Here is a 20,246-nt window from a genome sequence, read left to right as displayed (position 1 = left end):
CTAACTTTCTATCCTGGAACCTTGATCAGGGCGATATAGGGATGGGGGAAACGGCTAGAATCAATTCTTCCCAGGGGCGGTGTTCTGGGGAGACTCAAGTACCTGGATCCCCACAGCTGCCCTGGTAACCACCCTAGAAAGGGCCTTTTTTCTCCAGTTCATGTTTGGCTTCTGAGCCAGATTCAGTTCTGCTGCTTGCAACCAAAGACCCCTGATTGGCTCAGCCAATTGCAAGTCCCATCCTAGTACCCAGAGGTCCATAACAAACACCAAGTTAGGCCATAAAGGATCCTCCCAGGTGAGACAACAAGTAGGCCAGCCAGGTTTTCTAATTAAGCTAAAAATGGCTTAGAAATCCAGGGCAAGAAGGTTGGAAGCATGGCCACCAGCAGGAAAGGTAGGATGGGGAAGGGCCGGGAGAGCCCAGATACCAACAAAACATGGCAAGATGTTCCCACGTTGTTGTTAGGTGCCATCCAGTCAGTTCCCACTCATAGCAACCCTATGTACAACGGAACAAAACTCTGCCTGGTCCTGTGCCATCCTCACAATCGTTATGCCTAAAACCATTGTTACAGCCACTGTGTCAATCCATCTCACTGAGGGTCTTCCTCTTTCTCGCTGACCCTCTACTTTACCAAGCACGATGTCCTTCTCCAAGGACTGATCCCTCCTGACAACATGCCCAAAGTGTGGGAGATGTAATCTTGCCATCCTTGCTTCTGAGGGTCATTCTGGTTATACTTGTTCCCATTGGGGGAAACTGGGTGAAGGGTACATGAGGCCTCTCTGTGTTGTTTCTTACAACTGCATGTGAATCTACCAAAAATAACCTGTTGCTGTCGAGCAGATTCCGACTTATAGCGACCCTATAGGACGGAGTAGAACTGCCCCATAGGGTTTCCAAGGAGCACCTGGTGGATTCAAACTGCCGACCTTTATCGTTAGAAGCTGTAGCTCTTAACCACTATGCCACCAGGGTTTCCAAAGTGAACCTACAATTATCTCCAAATCATTAACTGCCCATCATACCCCCCAGGCTCTGCCCCATTCTGAGCTCATGACCTCACCCCACCTGGCTCAAGCTCCTTAGCCGATTTCTACCTTTCCACCTGGCACACACCTTCCCCAGTGAATCCAAAGGTTTCTGTATCTCCACTTACCTCCCTCCTTTACCTATGTCTTCTCCATTCTGGAGTTGAAGGTGCCCCCTCTGCTCTTGGAGATCCCGATTCCTCCAGGAATATGCCCCTGCCCCATTACGTGTCTCCAGCATCTCTTCCCTCAGCCCCTCTCTCCTCCTTCTCCATCTTGCTGGCCCCGTTGGCTCCTTCCCACTGCCTCCAAACCTGCTTATCTGTTCAAGGGTAAAACAAACCTTTACTCTAGACAAGTCTTTTTCATCAGCAGCTGGCTTTGCTCTACTGTCCAGCACCAACTCTCCCTCAGGGCCATTCTGTTCCTGGGCCTCATTCCCCCCTTACCAGCTCACTCCTCGCCCAGCCTGCGGAATGGTGCCCCCTTAGTTCAGCTGGCCACTGTCCTCACAAGTCCGGCTGCTGGATTCGGTGGCTGTTCCTCTGCTCTCGCCCTTGCTGGCCTCTCTGCAGCCTTCACATCAACCTCTCCATCCTCTCACCTCTTCCCACCATCTCTGAGGTGCTTGACCGTCCTGTCTCCCTCCCACCTGCTTCTGCCACTCACTGTCTTCTTTCCCCAACCCGCTCCTCTCAGGGGTCTCCTTGAATCTGTATTTCTTCATCTGGAAAATAAACTGGGGATAACAGAGCCTTCCTCAAGAGATGGTTGGAGTGACACTATTAGAGCCACAAGAATTTGTGTTAGGTAGTGCTTGCCCAAAGGAGAGCAGCCTGTGAGGAGGATGGTGTTAAACAGCATGCCCCTGTCATGGTCACTGGGCTCTGTGTGTGTGTACACGTGTGTGTGTGCATGTGCATGTTTGTACATGTGGTTGTGTGTGGGCATGTGTGTATGTGTGTATGTGTTCGTATGTGTGGCTGTGTGTACACATGTTCATGTGTGCATGTGGCTGTGTGTGTTTGTGTGTGAGTATGGGTGTGTGCATGTGTGCATATGTGTGTACATGCACATGTGTGTAAGCAGCTTAGGAAAAATAAACAAACAAGCCGTGACTCTTGCCCAGGGTTGCTGCCTCCTCAAACCTGTTGCCTCTCTGACTGTTTGCAAAATTGTTGAAAACTCTGGTGAAGTTCCCAGCCAAGCTGTTCCACGTTCTCCAGTGGCTAGTGCTAATTTAAAACCCCCAGGTCTGAGAACCGTTACAAATACACCCGATACTTCACCCATTAATGTTGGGCATTTTACCTGGTTGCTGCATTCCCTGTCGCAGGTCTTATCACGCGTGTTCTGCTGCTGTGAGTGCAGGCTGGAAGGTTAATGGTTTGCTCCCAGCCACACAACTTGGAGGAGACACACAGGCCTGCTAAGTCTGAGGGCCTCAGTTATCCTGCCCCCCCCACCCACTGTGCTCACAGAATACATGGGTGCAGGTGACAATGCTGAATTCTGTCTCCAGGGTGGTCTCCCCTGATGCAAAACTCCATGGCAGCCTCCCAGCATGTAGGCATTCGCACCTTGGTGGGGTTGGGACTAGGCCAGGACAGCAACCCCACCACTTGGGGGGCTGATATGTGGGATTCCCGGATGGACTCTCATGTGCCCAGAAGACCTCACCTGCCAGGAACATGGCCCTCTTCAGAATTAAATAGGTAGACAAGGATAGATAGATAGATAGACAGACAGATAGACGGTTAAGGTTATGGGTCAACTTGACTAGGCCATGATTCTCAGTGTTTGGTAAACATTATGTAATCATCCTCCGTTTTGTTATCTAATGCAAGCAGCCAATCAGTTGGCAGGGGAGCTTCTTTGGGGGTGTGGTCTGCATCCAATATATATGGATGTTCTAGCAACATTGGTGCTTTCTCGAACCTGCATTCATTTCATCATCCTTTGACCTCTGGTTCTTGGGACGTGAGAAGCCTTCAGCCTGCTGTCCGACCTGCAGATTTTGGATTTTCCAGCTCCAGCAACCCCCTGACCAGCAGGTTTTGGGCTCTTCAGCCCCTGCAACCACATGAGTAAGGAGAAGCCTCCAGCCTGTTACCTGATGCACAGATTTGGTGCTTGCCAGCCTCCACAATTGCGTGAGCCATTTGCTTGAAACAAATCTCTTTCTATATATTTACAGAGCACTGGTGGTGCAGTGGTTTAGAGCTCAGCTGCTAACCAAAAGGTCAGTAGTTCGAATCCACCAACCACTCCTTGGAAACCCCATAGGGAAGTTCTACTCTGTCCTGTAGGATCTCTATGAGTCAGGATTGACTCAATGGCAATGGATTTGGTTTTTAATATATTTTTATATATACGCTTCACTGGTTTTGCTCCTCTAGAGAACACAGCCTGAGACAGACAGACAGACAGATAGATAGATAAAGACATAGGTATAGATGCCTTCATTTCCTTTTGTGCTCTAAGAGAGGCTTTATCTAGTGGAGACAAATTCCAACTCCTTACATAAAATATTCTGCACTTTTCTCTGAGTTAAGTGTTTATTGAGCACCTACTATGTAGAATTGTGTTGGATTCTGGGGCAAAAGAGGAACAAGCACCCCGTCTTGCCCATGTGCAGTCACCACCTTGTGTAAACACAGAGGAGAATAACAGGTGCTGTGATGGGGAGAAGCTGCAGGGTGCGGCGATAAGATGGGTGCTTCACCCACCCTGGGGTCAGGCAGCCTCCTGGCCCTGGAGAAAATGGTCGGGGAGGGGGGGAAAGGGAGGCGGATTAGAGACCTCTGTATCTCTGCAGTAATAAATCCCAGAGGAGCAGCAGGAAAGGGGGGTGAGAAGGAAGGTGGGAGGAGGCAAAGGGAGCAGGGAAAGGCGTGGACCATCAGATGGCATGTCCGGTGGCAGTCGGGTGTGTAAACATGGACGCTTAGAGAGATGGCTGTGCTAAAGCAGAAGGAAGATAACATTTCTCTACCTTATAAGAATCTCTGAACAGCAAATTTGTGAGCTGAAGGGGAAATAAACTGTGGTAGGCAGGATAATGACCCTCCCCCAAAGATGTCCATGTCCTAATCCCCGGAACCTATGAATATGCTACATTACGTGGCAAAGGGTAATTCACGTAGCAGATGGAATTAAAGCTGCTGATTGACTGCTGTTAAAACAGGGAGAGTATCCTGGGTTAATGAGTCCCTACTGGGCGGTGCAAACAGTTAACATGCTCTGCTGCTTACCGGAAGGTTGGCAGTTGAGTCTACCCAAAGGCACCTTGGAAGAAAGCCTGGTGATCTATTTTCAAAATATCAACCTTCGAAAACCCTACGGAGCGCAGTTCTACTCTGCACACATGGGGTTGCCATGAGTCAGAGCTGACTGGACAGCAATTGGGTTATCCAGGTGGCCACAATGTGATCACCAGGGAGGCAGGAGTGCCAGCGTCAGAGTGATGCAACATGAGAAGGGCCAGATCACCATCACTAGCTTTGAAGATGGAGGAGGGAGCTACCAGCTAAAAAACAGAGCAGCCTCCAGAAGCTGGAAAAGTCAAGGAAATGGATCTGCCCTGAAGCCTTCAGAAGGAATGCTGCCCCGTGAGACCCGGGTTGAACCTCTGACCTCCAGGATTCTAGGATAATAAATTTGTGTTGTCTTAAGCCACCATATTGTACTTACTTGTTACAGCAGCAACAGGAAGCAAATACACAAACCCTCCACATTTATTGCTAGAGAAGGACGTCATGTTTGGTAGAGGGTCAGAGAAAGTGAGGAAACCTTCCATGAGATAGATTGACACAATAGCTGCAACAATGAGCTCAGAAATACCAACAGTTGTGAGAATGGCACAGGATCAGACAAGTTTTCACTCTGTTATACCTAGGGTTGCTGTGAGCCAGAGGCAACCAGATGGCACCTAACAACTACATTCCTTCACCACCATCACTGGGCTGCAAGGAATAACAGTTGGGAGACTTGGGTGGATTGACCCAGCCCTACACTGAACTACTCTGTGGGCAGTTATGTAGCTTCACTGTAGTTATTCTGACTCACGGTGAAACCATGCATGTAGAATTGAACTGCTCCATCAGGTTCTCAATGGCTGGGACCTTCAGAAGTAGATTGCCAGGCCTGTCTTCTAAGGCACCTCTGGGTGGGTTTGAACAGCCAACCTTTCAGCTATTTGTGCCACAGCAGTATTTACCTCATCAGGTTTGTACAAAGATTAAGTAAGATCATACACAGGAAGTGCCTACTCCAGGGTCCAGGATTACATAGATGAGAGCTATGGTTGTTATCACTGCTACAGAAGAGAACGGCATGAAGGGCTGAGTCCATGTCAAGCCGGGTCCTCATGGAAGCCTAAGTTCTGTGTTTCCAGAAGCAGCAGTGGTTGAAAACAGCCCAAATCCTCAGGACAAAGGCTACTTGCATTCAGTCTCACCAGATGCCACCCTTGTAATCTGCTTAATTCCCAGCGGTCACAGCCCAGAGCTGGCAAGGCCACTGGTGTTTTTGTTTGTGTCTTTGTCCCTTAATGACTTGGGAGAAAGCCATCGCTGGGCGCTATTCCTTTCAGGCAGGTCACAAAGCAGAAAATGCCCCTTTTCTTGGCCACAGCTGGACAGGGGATATCAATGCCCCCACCCCCAATCCATGGAGCTGGCATCTCAAGGTTCCAGGTGAATTGGCCTTGAATGTGTGGTGTGAGCCTCTAGGAGAAGCCTCTAGAAGCTTCTTTCCAGCCTTGTGTTGACGTCCACTGGAGAGAGGGTGGGGACAAGGAAAGGCAGTTATAACTGCCCTTGAGCCCCAGAGGCAGAAAGGGGACATGGACAATCAGAACTGAGGTTCACAAATCACCTGCTAGGAGTGTGAGGGATAAAGATCAGAAACCAGGATGACTGTTTCAGGGGCAGCTCCTCCTATTTCCTCACCTCCACAGACTTCCTTCTTCTTCTTCTGTTTTTGTTGTGTGCCATTGAGTCAATTCCAACTCATAGCAACACTATAGGATAGAGTAGAACTGCCCCCGCAGGGTTTCCTAGGCTGAAATCTTTACAGGAGCAGACCACCAGGTCTTTTCTCCCGAGGAGCAGCTGGTGGATTCGAACCACAGGCCTTTCGGTTAGCAGCCGAGCACTTAACCACTGCACCACCAGGGCTCCTCCTTCTCCCTCTAGTCCTTGCCAAGTCTCTGAGTCCTTTCAGCTTCAAAGTGGTTGTTGTTGGTTACTGTGGTGCCATCTCATGGCAATCCCATGTACAACAGAATGAAATGTTGCCCAGTCCTGTGCCATCTTCATGATGGTTGGTATGCTCAAGTCCATTGTTTTGGCCACTGTATATTTTGAGTGCCTTCAAAAAAAAAAAAAAAATTTTTTTTTTTTTTTTTCCTGTCTAGGGGGCTCATCTTCCAGCACTGTACTGGACAGTATTCTGTTGTGATCCATAGGGTTTTCATTGGCTAATTTTCAGAAGTAGAGCACCAGGCCTTTCTAGTCTGTCTTAGTCTGGAAGCTCCCCTGAAACCTGTCCACCATGGGCGACCCTGCTGAGTTTTGAAATATTGATGACATAGCTTCCAGCATCACAGCAACACACAAGACACCACAGTATGATAAACTAACAGACAGGTGGTGGAGTTTCAAGATACAGTCCTCAAAGTCTGGAAAAATCCACATCATGAACCTTGCTGCCAGCAGGGCCAACTTAGACAAAGTGAAAAGTTGGGGGATATCACCTTTGGGGCTGAGGCTCCCCTTTCTACTCTTCCTCTTGGCCCCTCCTCCTCCCACTCAAGGTCTGGTGTCTCCCACCTGCTCACCTTCCCAGCCTAATCCACACCCAGGCAGATCCAGAGCCAGAGGGTGGCCCTTAAGCTGGGAGCCTTGTCTGCTGTGCCAGCTCTGGTCCAAAATGGCTCTTCCTCCCCCAGGGGAAGGTTTAGGCCTTAGGGGGAAATGAAAGCTTTCTTTGGTGAAGCCATCTGGAGAGTTCCTAGCATAGGTCAGACCCTGGCAACTGTGGGTCGGGCAATGGATAGACTGTCCAGGGGAGCAGGGTTTGGGGTGTGTTCATGGGCCCAGCAGCACAGTGTCCATGTTGTCCAAAGTCACAGGGGACCCACAGCTACGGTCTCACCAAGGGCACAGATGCTCACTGCAGAAAAGAAGAGTCGTGCTGCCTTGTTCTTGCCCATGGAATAGGTAGCCATGACTGTGCAGGGAATTCTAATTACAAGGCAGTCAGGGAGGAGAAACCTCAGACTGCCACTTCTCAAAGTACTCTGAGAGTATGCTGTATGCCGTGGGAGAGAGAGAGTTCAGGACCACTTGCTAACATGCTACACACTTTGGGGCTCAGAGCCCTTCCTAGGTGGCACAAACAGTTAATTGCTTAGCTATTAACTGAAAGGTCTACCCGGAGGCACCTTGGAAGAAAGGCCTGGCAATCTACTTTCAAAAAATCAGTCATTGAAAACACTATGGAGCACAGCTCTACTCTGACACATGCAGGGTCTCCATGAGTCAGAATCAACTCAACAGCAATTGGCTTTGTTTTAGTTTGGTTTGGGGGACTCAGACTAGGAGCCTCCTCTTCTTCTGCCCTCCCTAACTGTTATTCCTGCCACTCCTCAGCAGGTATCATGCTCTGACCTGAATTCTAACATCATGTCTCTCTCATCCTCCCTACTCCATCAGAAGTTCTTTGGGGACAGGGCTGTGTGTCTCGTTCCTTTCTCTCCTCAGAATGTCCTCCTTTGCTTTGTATATACTAGGTGCTCAGTAAATGTTTACCAGAAAACCAGGATCTCTGTGATTGACTCCAAAATGCTGAAGTGGCAATTCCCCTGAATAGCCTGAGGTCCTTCCTGCCTGGTGTCAATGTATAAGTCAGCCGTGGTTCCTGTGGAGCTCCTTTCTGCTAGGCTGACAGTGATTTCTGCTACTTTAAAAAGAATATTTATAAGCACTTTTAGAGATGTGTAAAATATGATACAGCCAAAAAGGACTTAGGAAAGCCTCTTCCCAATTTCGCTCTTGTCTCCGCCAGCTGGCACTTAGTTTTTACATAGCTAAAAACAGGGAAATCCTGAGCAGAAGTATCCCTTGTTTCCTCAGTCAACTCTGTCTGTGTCTCTGGATTGGGATGACTTGCCTGGCAGCCAGGATGTGTCTTATATGAAAATTCAGTACTCTGTGGGACATTCAATGGGCACTATCAAACGCTTGCTCTTTTCCTTTCTGTGCCATAAGTCCTCTGTGCAGTAAAGGGTTAATGCCGCAGACCTGAGCTGCTCAGACCCTGCACATTCTAAAGCTGGTACTAGCCTATTCTGGCTCCTGGGAGATAACCTCTAATCTCTTGAAATATCTCTTGAAATAATAAGAGTTTACACACCTGGGGCCTTGGGCCGTGTAGATAGCCTATGCCCACAGTGTGACTTATGGTGAGACTATGCTGTATCAGGTTGACCTCTGGGGACTGGAGACAGAGTAGTTAACATTAGTCATACAGGTGTTCCATGCCTAGGGCATCAATCCCCATAAAAATCCTGGACTCCGAGGTTTGGGTGAGCTTTCCTGGTTGGCAATACTTCATGCATATTTGTCATGCGTTGTTGCTGGGAGAATTAAAGGCTGTGCATACAATTCTATTGGGAGAGGACAACTGGAAGCTCATGCCTGGTTCCCCTGGACTCTGGCCTGTGCACCTTTTTCCTTGGCTGACCTTAGTCTGTATACTTTTGCCATGATAATCCATAATCTCTGCATTCTGTGAGTCCTTCTAGTAAATCATCAAACCCGAGGGTGGTCTTGGGGACCTATGACACACCTTCTCCCTCCCAAAAAAGTCCCTGACTGATGCCTCATTTGGAACAGGATTAATGCTTCCTGCTCCTTTATGAGAGAAAGGTATTCGTTACCAATAAGGTCCATGGGTGGCACAAACGGTTTGTGCTTCACTACTAACCTGAAGGTTGATGGATCAAACCCACCCAGTGGCATCACAGAAGAAAGGTCTGCAATCTGTTTCTATAAAGATTACAGCCAAAAAAACCCTATGGAGCAGTTCTACCCTGACACACATGAGGCTGCCATGAGTTGGAATTGGCTCCATGGCAACTGGTTTGTGTGTTTGTTTTGGCTTAAGGTAACAACAGAGTAGGTCGGGTAGCTGTAGGGAGGTGAGGAGAAGAACAGAGTGCTCCAGTCTCCTCTGCCTCCTCTCACCTCTGCCAAGGCTCCTTGAGTTTCCAGGCAGATTCAGACCAGCTCCAATCCCCATGATCATCCCCAAGAAAAAGAGGGTGCCCTGTGTTTCAGGGCTTATCCTGAGCAGCCTGATGCTGGTTCTGATAATGGCTGGGTCTTACTCTCAATCCTAGGTTTCCACTAAACTTTCCTTGGTAGCAGTCCTATAGGCATTGAGTACTGAGTTAGAAGCCTGACCCCACTAATGTTCATGAACAACCTTGGGCAAATTACTCTCCCTCTCTTATGGATTGAATTGTGTCACCTCAAAATTATGTATTAAAGTGTTCCATTCCTGTACCTGTAGATGTGATCCTGTTTGGAAATAGGGGTTTTCTTTTGTTATGTTAATAAGGTCATATCCAAGCGGTTGGGTCCTAAACCTAATCACTTCTGTGTTATAACAAGAGCAGAACAGATACAGAGATACACGCGGAGAAGACACTATATGAAGACAGGTACTCATGCCAGATGCATTTACAAGCTCAGGAACTTCAAGGATTGCCAGGATACTGGAAGCTGAAATAGATGAACAAGGACCTTCCCTTGACCACACCCTAAATTTGGACATCTAGCCTCCTGAACTCAAGGATTTCATTTTACTTGGATCCACCCACAATCAACAGCCATGGAAGCAGCAGCCAAGAGATCAAACGACGCACTGCATTGGGTAAATCTGCTGCAAAAGACCTCTTTAAAGTGATGAAAAGCAAAGATGTCACCTTGAAGACTAAGGTGCGCCTGACCCGAGCCATGGTATTTTCAATCGCATTAATATGCATGTGAAAGCTGGACAATGAATAAGGAAGACTGAAGAAGAATTGATGCCTTTGAATTGTGGTGTTGGCAAAGAATAATGAATATACCATGGACTGCCAGAAGAATGAACAAATCTGTCTAGGAAGAAGTACAACCAGAATGCTCCTTAGAAGCAAGGATGTCAAGACTGCGTCTTACATACTTTGGACATGTTGTCAGGAGGGATCAGTCCCTGGAGAAGGACATCATGCTTGGCAGAGTACAGGGTCAGTGGAAAAGAGGAAGACCCTCAACGAGGTGGATTGACACAGCGGCTGCAACAATGGGCTCAAGTATAACAGCAATTTTAAGGATGGCGGAGGACCAGACAATGTTTCTTTCTGTTGTGCATAAGGTCACTATGAGTTGGAACTGACTTGACGGCACCTAACAACAACAGCCTCCTGAACTGTGAAACAATAAGTTATTGTTCTTTAAAGCCACTCACTCAAGGTATTTTTTGTTATGGCAGCACTCAGTACTAAGACACCCTCTGCCTTAGGCTGGGTTCTCTAGAGAAGAAAACCAGTAAAGAGTATGAATATATGTAGAGAAATTTATATCAAGGAAGCAGCTCACACGATTCTAGAGGCTGAAACGACCATATCAGGATAGAGGCTTCTCTCAATTCAGGTAGCCACAAGGGCTGGCAAACCGAAGATTGGCAGGTCGGAGAGTGGGGTTCCCACTCTCAAGCTGTGAAGATCGATGAATTCCAAGATCTGCAGATAAGCTAATAGCTCAAGTCCCAAGAGCTGGAGGTCAGACGAAGAGGAGGCAGCACAGAATCCAGAATGAGCAAAGAAGCCAGAACCTCTGCTTATATTTGGATGCAGGCCACACCCCCAAAGAAACTCCGTTTCAGCTGACTGGCTACTCATAGCAGATTCCCTCATGGGAGTGATCACATATAAACACTGAAAATCGTGGCCCAGCAAGTTGACACACAGCCTTAACCTTCACATCCTCTCTGTGCTCAATGTCTCTGGCTGAAGGACGAGGGTGATGGTTCCTGTCTCAAAGGATTAAGCAGTACCACCTATGAGAAGTGCATGGCACAGTACATGGCACCTAGTAAAAGTTCAGTACACTCATATCAGAGACTCGAGTCCCATTCCTGCAACCTAATCACCAAGGCTGGCATCTGATGCCTTGCTGCCTCTGGAAAGTGTCTCCAAGCTACCCGCCCACCTGTCCTGCAAAGTGGGGTGGCCTTGATGCTGCATGCACCGCCCCCCGCCCCCACCACAGTGCCACTATGCTCCCTCTGTCTTGTTATCTTCCGTGCTGTGGCCACTCCCACTGAGGACTGAGGTCTGCCTGCTGGAGGGGGACATCTGCCTAGCACCTGCAGCTGGGACCACCCCCAGGGTCCTTCCTGATATGGTCTCCTCCAGCTGTGGCTAACCAAGCTACCCATAACCATGTCTTAAGTCACATCAACTGGTACCGACTGGGCTGATGTCAGAGGACGGCAGTGCCACGAGATGGCTTGGGCTCTGAGAGAGGAGGTCTGAGCTGGGATCACAATGTCACCCAAGTACTTAATCTCTGCAAGCCCCTGATTGTCCATCTGCAGGATGTGATAGTAACAGCTCCTACAGCACAGGGTTGTTGGGGGCAGGATTGAAATAAATGTGTAAACTTCCTAACCAGCCTCCAGCACAATGTAGCCCATAAATATCCATGTGACTATCAAAGTCCTACAAGGCGCTAGTTATGTGACCTTGATTAGGTCCCTTAACAGGTCTTAGCATCAATTTCCTCATCTATGTCACTGGCAAAATGCCAACTACCTACAAGGTTTTTGTGAGGATCCAATGACATAATGTACCCTTGGTGGCACAGTGGTTAAGAATTTGGCTGCTGATCAAAAGGTTGGCAGTTCAAATCCATGAGCCACTCCTTGGAAACCCTATGGGGCAGATCTACTCTGTCCTACAGGGTCACTATGAGTCAGAATCAACTCACGGCAATGGGTTTGGTTTGGTTTGGTTTTTTAATGACATACTGTGAGCAGAGGTCTGCCTCAGTTTCTCAGTGCTGCTGTAACAAGAAATACCACAAGTGGGTGGCTTTAAGGAACAGAAGTATATTGTTTCACAGATCAGGAGGCCAGAAGTCCAAATACAGGGCATGGCTCTAGGGGAGGGTCCTTTCTTGTCTACTTCAGCTTCTAGTAGCTGCCAGCCATCCTTGGCATTCCTGGGCTTGTAGACACATCAGCCTCCATTATCTTTCTTCCTCTTTCCCTTTGTGTGTCTCTGTGTCTATCCTGGTCCTTTGATAACTCAGAAGTGATTAGGTTTAGTATCCACCCTACAGTGGTATGGCCTCATTAACATAACAAAAGGAAAACCCCTATTTCCAAACAGGGTCATATTTATAGGTGCCCATGCTATGAGTAGGAATCGACTCTATGAGTCAGAATCGACTCAACGGCAGTGGGGTTTGTTACAAAAAAAAACCTGTTGCCATCGAGTGGATTCCAACTCATGGCAACCCAGTAGGACAGAGTAGAACTGCCCCATAGGGTTTCTAAGGAGCAGCTGGTAGATTCAAACGGCTGACCTTTTGGTTAGCAATCAAGCTCTTAACCGCTGTGCCACCAGGGGTCCTTTATAGGTACAGGGGTTAGGATTTCAATACATAATCGTGGGGTGGGGCTGGGGGGTGAGGCACAGACCGTAACAAGGTCTCAAAAGTCTAAAGTACTACGCAAACCACAAGTTGTGCTGGACTGTATGCTCACATGGATTGACCAGGCAGTTGGGTTTTGGTTTAGAATGGATGGGCCGGTGTTCTTTCCAGAAGCATGAATAAACCTGGGAGAGCAGCAGAGGATCTGGAGACGGTTGTGGAGTCAGGGGTAGCCCACCAGGTGCATCAAAGGATCAGGGAGTATGGTTACCATGATGTCAACTCAGGAACCACAGAACCAGCCAAAGATACTGATATGTCCATCTGACTGTAAGAGCTGCGACCCCTCCAGATGGGAAGGACTTGAAAATAATTTAGATTCAGATCAGGGAAGAAGTTATTGTTGTTAGTTGCCATCAAGTCGATTCTAACTCATGGTGACCCTATGTGTGCAGAGTAGAATTAGTCCGTAGGGTTTTTAAGACTGTGACCTTTCAGAAGCAGATTGCCAGGCCTTTCTTCCGTGGTGCCTCTGGGGGGGGTTCAAACTGCCACTCTTTTGGCCAGTAGTTGAGTGCTTAACCCTTTATACTACCCGGGAAAGAAGTAGAGAAATTGAATCTAATCAGTGGTGAAGCCACCCCAGAGAAGGGCACGGACTGGGAGATCATCTGTAGGACTGGAGTCCTGGATCCATCAGTGTGACTCTTACAAGGTCTGATCAGTGGCATGATAGAAACATATTGAATATCTGCAGTCTCGGACCAGAAGCTCTCACACCTAGAGAGGGGAGCCTCCTTCCTTTTTGATACGGAGAAATTGTTTCCATGGTGAAGACTCTTTTTTAACTCCAGGAAGGCTTAGGATCAAATGAGGATAAAGTACATCAAACTGATTGTATTAACACTTTCCTATTAAGTTTAAGAATTGTCTGCATGTGTATTTTACAATCACGTTTAAAATTTTTTTTTAATTGTGGTGAAAATACACACCCAAAATGCATACGTGTTTTAAAATGTAACGTTCATGAGAATGAAGCGTATTAGAGGCACCAATAGAATACCTTTGTGATTCTAGTTTAAAATGTGCCTATTGTTTTGGGCTAATGGTTTCGAGTTGAAAGACGTAATAGAAATTTAACTTTCATAACAAACGACACACATGAAGCACGTTTCCTGTCTCGGGAGGCTAATTGGCAGGCGTTAACTACGTGCCGGTGTGGGCTGGGGCTTACGGAGATACGTAATACGTAATTACGTAAAAACCCAGGAAGTAGGTCGGCGCCACGTTTAAGTGGTGGGAGGCAGTTGTATGAGGGGGTGCGTCGTGGAAGAGCGGTTTTGTGAAAGTTTGGTGACTTTTGGGGGTTCTGTACCATGAGATAAGGCTTGTAAGTACCTTCCCTATTTCCCGTGTGTTAGTGGGAAGGTACGGCTTCCGTGATTCGATAATATTCAAACTAAGGAGTTATTTACAGGCTCAGAACTGTGCAAGGGCGCATATTTGACGTACGTCGTTTCCTGTTTTACAGATAAGTGTCATTTTTATTTTTCGTCTCTTGTCATTCTAAACAGCGAGATAGGACTTGTAAGCTTATTTATTCTTTCCTTGTGTTGTTGGGAAGGTGCGGTTCCCAGGATTAGGCAATATTCAAGTAAGTTCTTTTATGGCTCAAAGCAGTAAGCACACGTTCTTGACGTTCTTGGTTCCCAATGGTAGAGATACGTGCCATTTTTATTTTTCGCTCCTCCGCCTTCTAGACAGTTTTACAATGTGGAACTGTGACCCATGGGGGTAGATGTGACCAACTCGCCTCGTTAGACAGCTTAGCGTGGGCCGGGAAACCAAAAGCAGAGGAAGGAAGACCCTCATATCTTGTCAGGAACAAGCAAGGAGCCAGCGGGGTGCCAGATGACGTCTGGCTCCTACAGGTTGGAAACCATTTACCTGTAAAGTCAACCAGAAGGCGAGGCAGAGAAGGCAGCACTAAGAAGCAGCTGGCTTGAACAAGGCACGTGCAGCCAGTGGAAGGTGTCTTTATGTATTACCCTGTGTTTTTAGAATTTTCATTCAAAATAAAATTACTAAGAAAGAACGATTTTTCCCTGCCTCATTCCAAATATCCCACCTCCAGAGGGACATATGTATCCCACATAGTATTTCTTAAAATCCATAATACATAACAAAAAATTACCAACACTCAGGGATTCAGCATGCATCCAATTAGTGGAAAAACATGACGTCACCAAAAAAATTACAAACATAAAATAATTCGGTGACGATCGGGTTAAATTTGTAAACAGGATCAGAATGTTTACTGTTACCTCACTGTGTTTATAAGTTTTAAGTTTTTATTGGCTTTACTAGAGTTTTTTTAAAGTACTTGGGAAAGTATTGCTTGTTGGATTAGACAGTTGAAGTGCCTTAAAAAGAAAATCAAATGCATACATTTATAAATACAGTTTAAAATGGTCGAGAGAATCTAATTAACTAGGTTGTAAATAGGACCGATTCTTGAAGGGGTTTGGGTCGCTTGAGTTCATCCAACATTAATCAGAGAAAGGCCTCCTTAAAAGTGATTGTTAAAGTCAGATATGTGTGTATCAGTGTCCACTGCAGCATTAGTCACAGTAACCAAAATGTAGGAACAACCCAAGTCTTCATCAACAGATGACTGGACAAGCAAAACGTGGTCTGTCCAAACATGGAATGTTACTCTGTCATAAAAAGAAATGAAGCTCTAACACATGCTATGATGTAGATGAACCTTGAAAACGTTATGCTGAGTGAAATGTCAGACCCGAAAGGACATTGTGTGATGCCACTTACGTGAAATATTTGAAATAGGCAAATGCAAAGAAACAGAAAATAGATTAGTGGTTGCCAGGGGGTTGGTGGGGCGGGGTGGGGGGGGGTGGTGGGTACGGGAAATGGGAGTTATTGCTTAAGGGCTGTAGAGTTTCTGTGTGGGGTGCTAAAATGTTTCGGAAATAGTGATGATGGTTGTACAGCATGGTGAATGTAACTAATGCCACTGAAGTGTATTTAAAAGTGGCTAAAATGACAGATTTTATGTATATGTATTTTACCACAATAAAAAGAGTGATGGTTAAAAGTTACCAAATATATGCAAATTTTTTAAAAAAACAGAGAGAAAGGCCTGGCGATCTGCTTCCATAAAGATTACAGTCAACAAAAGAAAAAGATCCACAAGTTAATTTTACTTGAGGAAAACTAATTTTAAAAATCAGTCTTAATCTTAATAAATTACATATTAAATTATAAAGCCTCAAGTCACGGTGAAGGTGTTTTCTAGGCACAATGCCTTGGATCACAATAGATGGATCCTGGAAGAAAGGGAGGCGAATGTGGAACAGAACTTCAAATTCTCAAAGAATACAGAATTATTGAACCCGTTGAGGCTGGAGGAATTCCCGAGACTATTGCTCTGAGATATTCTTTAAACCTTGAACCAAAAGTATCCCCTGAAGTCACCTTTTAACTCAAAAAGTAAAGAATGTCACTCTCTTGTACTGCACTCTTTTAAACAATTATCTGTATGAGGCCAGATGGACAACAGTTACTCTAAAGCATGGATGGTAGGTGGGGGGTGGAGGGGGGTGGTGAGACTAAGTTAATAGGAATGAAACAAGTAGAATGGAAATAAGGAGAATGGTGACACAATGCAGAATGTAACCAATGTCCCTGAACATCATGTGTAGAAATTATTGAACAGGAACCGATTTTGCTGTGTATACTGTCACCAAAAATACAATAAAATATTTATTAAAATAACCTTTATAAATTACATATTAAATTATGAAGCCTCAAGTCACGGTGAAGGCATTTTCTGGGCACAGTGCCTCCTGGGACAACAAAATCTCCCCCCACAGGGTGGGGCCAGCCCGGGCAGGTGGGCAGAGCTTCGAAGCCAAGGAGCAGCCAGAGCAGGATGGTGGGAAAGCTGCTGCAGCCTTGATCCAGAGTCTGCCGGGAGGCCTCTGCCACCAAGATGTGGTGAAACCCATGGGAAATTGTGCACCACAGATTAATAAGTAAGTACAAGTAAGCTTTGCTTACTGGGTAATCCTCCCTGGGCCTAGGGCATCTGACTTCCTGTCATGAGCAGTGGTCCCTTAAGGAGGACCCCAGTAACGTCAAGGGAAGAAAAGCACGAGGCCTGCCCCTCACGCACTTTTGTGTTGGGCAGATCTGCTGCAAAAGACCTCTTTAAAGTGTCAAAAAGCAAAGACGTCACTTTGAGGACTAAGGTGCGCCTGACCCACGCTATGACATTTTCAGTCACCTCACATGCATGTGAAAGCTGGACAATGAATAAGGAAGACTGAAGAAGAATTGATGCCTTTGAATTACGGTGTTGGTGAAGACTATTGATATACCACGGACTGCCAAAAGAATGAATAAATCTGTCTTGGAAGAATTACAGCCAGAATGCTCCTTAGAAGCAAGGATGGCGAGACTTCATCTCACATACTTTGGACATGTTATCAGGAGGGATCAGTCCCTGGAGATGGACATCATGCTTGGTAAAGTAGAGGGTCAGCAAAAAAGAGGAAGACCCAGAACGAAATGTATTGACAACAGTGGCTGCAACAGTGAGCTCACACATATCAACGATTGTGAGGATGGTGCAGGACCAGGCAGTGTTTTGTTCTGTTGTTCATGGGGTGGCTATGAATTAGAACCAACTTGATGGCCCCTAACAACAGCAACAACAAAAGCTATGCTGAAGTCCTAACTCCTGAGAGTGTGACCTACTTGGGGAAATAAGGTTTTACTTTGCAGCTGTTATCAGTTAAATTAAGGAAGTCATATCACAGTAAAATGGGTCCCGTTCCGAATCCCTTCTCAGTGGTATCCTATAAAAGAGGACAGACACGAGACAGAGTCACAGACGGGGAGAAACAGCACGTGAGGATCAGCCTACAAGCCAAGGAATGCCAAGAAATGCCCAGGGCTACAGAAGCTGGAAGAGACAAGGAAGGATTTTCTCCTAGAGCCCACACAGAGAGAGCATTGCTCTGCTGAATTTGGTCCCACATCCTGAATTGGGTCTCCTAGCCTCCAGAACTGTGAGAAAACAAGTTTCTGATCTTTAAAGCCACCTGCTTTGTGGCATTTTGTTACTGCCAACGTAGGACACCAAGACACTCACTTTTCAATATTTCAGAAAACACAAGTAAATGGAAAGGGTGTATTTATTGAGATGACGTGAAAAGCATAGATGAAGTGAGATTTTAAAATGTATTGCCAGCTACTCTTAATCTGAACCCAAAAGGGCCACACAGTTAGGGAACTCAACACCTGGGTTTATTGAGCATTCTCAACAAAGGTAAGTGGCAGGTGCCCAGCTGAGCTTAGAACACAGCTGTGTGGCCCAGGAAGAGCCAGAGATATGTTCCCGGCCTCCCGGTGGTACCCGGCACAGCACGTGGCTCTCGGCAGACGCAGAGTGAACACATCCAAGTCATGAGCTGGATCAAACAGCGTCCGCACAGTCAGTCACATTTCGGTGTTCAATGCCATTTATTTTACTTGTTCAGAATTGGCTATCCACACATATTACGTATCCAGTAAATCAAAGTGCCCCTCTTTCCCAAATGTCCTGCTCAAGTGACAATCCGTTGCATTCAACAAATTTAATCTCATGAACTAAAAACTAAGACCGTGTTATCATTCTAAGATCATCAGGGAAAAACACTTTACTTTTGGGCGTTTACTATCTAATACTACTCTAATTTGTTTTAAATAAAACAAATCATGTACTGGGGAGAATTCTAGACTAAAATAGTTAGGTTCTTCATCCATTTCCTCATTAATTCATTTTATGACCTTAAATAAATAGCCTACTCCTTCTTTAGTTTCTTATCCGTATAATGGGTAAGTTTCTTGTGATAGGATTACATTAAGAAAAAAAAAAAGTCTGAAAATACTTGGAAAAATATAAAAGAGAGATACAGGTACCTTATATTATTTCTACCTGTTGTAAGGATGTTCATATTAATAAAGTACCTTTTGAATCATTGGGGCGTAAATAAAACCAAAGTGCTGGTAAGACAGAAGAAAACTTGCCCACCAACTTTTGAAGATTACATTCATCTACTCAAAAATATTAGCAAAATATTTATAGGACTGTCCTATTTTTAAAAAAAACTTCAAGTGCACTGTCAAACATCTTTGCAAACGTGAGACATCATGTATCTGACAGAACGTTGGGTGATGGATGTGCTGGTGAGCGAGCCCGTGAAGGATCCCGTGGACCCCTGGGATGTTAAAGCTGGAGCGTTCTGGGGTTGGGAGGCGATTCAGTGGTGGCGGAGCCGTGCTTGTGCTGGGCTTGACGATCCTTGTGTCCGTCACTTCTGGAGCTCCGGGCTCCCCTGAACTGTGTCCCCTTCTGCAACCCCTCCTCTCACCCATTCGTGGGTGTGGTGTGTCTGGGACCAACGCTTGACAGCAGGCTTCCTGGGGTTAGACTGGGCTGTGTTTTCATCATCCTTGGGGCTCATCCAAGCACTGACACAGCGCGAAGGACGGGGGGCTCTCCAGAATGCGTGATGAATTACTAACCGAGCTGACGTCACCGCTGCCTGAATGGAGAATGTGGTTGTCATGTCAGTGTACAGGCAGCAAAGCAGGAAAACTCAGGAATGTCCCAAGGACATGACTGCCGTGCTTACTGGGGAGTGAGAGATTGTGCCCCCAATACCAGGGCGGTGCCTCCCAGAATGCCAGTAGGACAGGTACAGAAAGGAGCAGAGCTGGGGAGCTGCACCTGGACACCCTGCTGCAGCTACGGGCTCAGAGTCCAGCTCCGGCTGCCCTGAACTGTCCTCCACATCCATGTGGGACATTGGGTAGCATTTGGGGACACCAAGTGCCCACAAGCCCTCCTGGTTGCAAAATGTGACTGGGATTTTATTATTATTCATTTGCAGAACCTTTATAAACATAACAGTCTTGCCATATCCCACTGAAGGGTTATACTAACAATAAGCCACTTGCTGTTGAATCAACCTTGACTCGTGCCAGAGTAGAACTATGCTCCATAGGGTTTTCAATGGCTGAGTTTTTGGAAGTAGATTGCCAGGCCTTTCTTCCGAGGTACCTGTGGGTGGATTTGAGCACCAGCCTCTTGTTTAGCAGCCAAGTGCATGAACTATTTGCACCACCCAGGGGCTCCGTATGAACAATACTACACCCCAAAACAGATGTCATTGGCCCATGACGAATTGTATTCTTGCCAAAGGGAAGAAAAATCCACACGCCCCTTTGACAGGTCAGAAAAGCATCTTCATATACAAAGGCTAAGATATTTAAAACAACTGTTGCTGAGTAAAGAATGGAGGAGACCTGGTGGCGCACTGGTTAAAGTACTCGGCTGCTAACTGAAAAGTTGGTGGTTCCAACTCAACCAGCCCCTCTGTGGGAGAAAGATGTGGCAGTCTGCTTACCTAAAGATTTATAGTCTTGGAAACC

Source organism: Elephas maximus, chromosome 2, assembly GCF_024166365.1.
Source record: "Elephas maximus indicus isolate mEleMax1 chromosome 2, mEleMax1 primary haplotype, whole genome shotgun sequence".
Lineage (NCBI taxonomy): Eukaryota > Metazoa > Chordata > Mammalia > Proboscidea > Elephantidae > Elephas > Elephas maximus.
The sequence above is the reverse complement of the archived record's forward strand: the minus strand, read 5'-3'. Positions refer to the sequence as shown.